We start from the raw sequence: 2545 nt of genomic DNA on the forward strand, positions 1-2545 counted from the left end.
GGAAAGTCATCGTGCTAAGGTCCCATATGACCAACACCTCAGAACAGCAACCGCCATCGATGAAGAAAATTTTAGATCGGAAAAATCCAACCTGAGGACACATGAACAAAGAAGAACAAAGACCGGATCTGAATGGATCCACTCAAGACAACCACCGACCAAATCTCGCGAGATCCGTCGGAAACACACCTCCACATGCCCTCCGACAATGCTAGACACACCATTGGGACGGGAGCTAGGCGGGGAGAACCTTATTCAATCTTCAAGAAGCCGCCGCCGTCTCGTCTTCTTGAGCTGGACACAAACCCTAACAAAACTTGAAGAAGCACCTAAAAACGAAGCCCTCCCGCCGGTAAGCGCCGGGATCCACCGTGCACCCATGGCCCTAAGGCCATAGGAGATGTGTGAGATTGGCGGCGCTGCCGACGGGAGGCAGAAACCCGATTTTTTGTTGAAAACATACCTCCGGTAATTTGTGTGGAAACAAGATGGTAATATATGCATAACAGAGCCGATAACTCACGCCCAAACACCATGTAACTTTCGACCTAGTAAAAAAATTGTTACAAATATATTCCTGATAAGTTATGTGTAAATAGCATGATAATATCCGCACATCAAAGCTGATAACTCATATACAAGCACCGTGGTAACTTTTGCCCGGAGAAAAAAGTTGTTGAAAAATATACCTCAATAATTTCCATGTAAATAGCATGATAATATACGCCCACAAGATTTGATAACTCACGCAAAAGCATCCTGATAACTTTTGATCCAGTGAACTTTTTTGTGCAAATAGCATGTCTATATTACGCACTGCAAAACTAATAACTCACGTACAAAAACCGTGATCATTTTGACTAGTTTTTTAAACATAAGTCCGATAACTATTGTGTAAATGACATAGTAATATTGGATCACATACCAGATAATCTACATACATACAAACACTGTGGTAACTTGAACTTTGACCCAGGGAAAAGTTGTTGAAAAACATACCCCTCATAACTTCTATTTAAATACTATAATGATATTTTACGCACAACAAACATGATCATAGGTGGAAAATGGGGCGGCCTAGGATCCCTGCCCCGGCACACGCCTAATTAAACTGGCCTTGCCTGACACAATTTGCAAAGTTATGTTTCATAAGCAGGCCTTTGCCGCATCTGCAATGGACCCCACCTTGCGGCCTAGACACGTCACCTATGCTTGAAGGTGGTATTGCAGAAATGCTAGTTAACTTAGAAATATCATGGTAATTGTTTATGCATGCAAAAAGTTGTCGAAACATACCCCTGGTAACTTCATTGGAAACACCATGATAAGTTACGTACTGCAGGTTTAATAGCTATGTAGTGCAACGTGGTAACTTTTGACCTGAAAAAGATCTCGTCACGACGATATTTTAATGTCAAGACGGTTTTTCAATCGGAGCGACAATTTGAGCTACAAAACATTTTAAATTTTACATTTGAAGGGAATCATTGATGACGTCAGCTTTTTCATCTCATCTGCATGCATGCATACTATATCATTTGAGTTCACGTAATCACGATTGGTTCATACACTGGACGCATTGTTCCGTTCTGTTCCGTATAAACGGAACGACTGGACATTAATTAGTCCCCTCCTTCATTTTATGACCCTAGTGGATCACACTCGACAGGTTTACCCCTTGTTTTTCAAAACACCCATTCCCGCCCAAGCAACTTTGCTCCTCTTATACTTTTGCCCATTGACCTTTTAACCATCATTTTGATAAATTCATAAAAAATTCATACTAACTCAGAAAATGCAAACAAGATATCAAAATGTTAAGAACAACATCACCTATATGTGCATGTGAATTGCGTTCATGAAAAAGTGTTGGGAAGTCCCAATCTCGGTTTTTTTGCCATGATTTCCATGAATGTTGTTACCTTATCAAACTTGGCAAGAAATTAAAACATCGATCAATGTTTGCCACCAAAAAAATTTAGAATCTTTAGAATTTGTTTTCAATTTTTTCAGATTTTCCTGTTCATGTTGAGATCATATAAGATCAAACTGAGATGAGGACCTTCTAACAATTTTGTCATGAATGTAAATGACATTCACATATAGGTGAGTTTTTATGAACATTTTGATATCTTATTAACATTTTTCTGAGTTGGTATGAATTTGTTAAGATATTTTTGAGAGTGACGGTCAAACGGTCAAAGGGCAAAAGTATAAGACGAGCAAAGTAGTTTGGGCTGGAACAACGTGTTTTCGGAAACTAGGGGTAAACCTGCCAAGGAGGACACAACTAAAGGCACATAATTAATTATCCAATTTTTATAAGACTATTAGGTTTCGAGTAGTCCAGCTGGATTCATATTTCTCACGTTTCAAAGTTTCTCACTTGAATCAATATTCTGACATAGGATATTCAGATCGTTCTAAGATGAATAAAATTCCACTATTTTGCATTTGAATATTTCATGATCTACTACCACATATTGCCTAAAACAACACCTTCTGCTATTACAGACTGCAGACGTTCTCATGCCCTATTGCCATA

This window comes from Triticum dicoccoides, chromosome 7B (genome assembly GCF_002162155.2).
Source record: "Triticum dicoccoides isolate Atlit2015 ecotype Zavitan chromosome 7B, WEW_v2.0, whole genome shotgun sequence".
NCBI lineage: Eukaryota > Viridiplantae > Streptophyta > Magnoliopsida > Poales > Poaceae > Triticum > Triticum dicoccoides.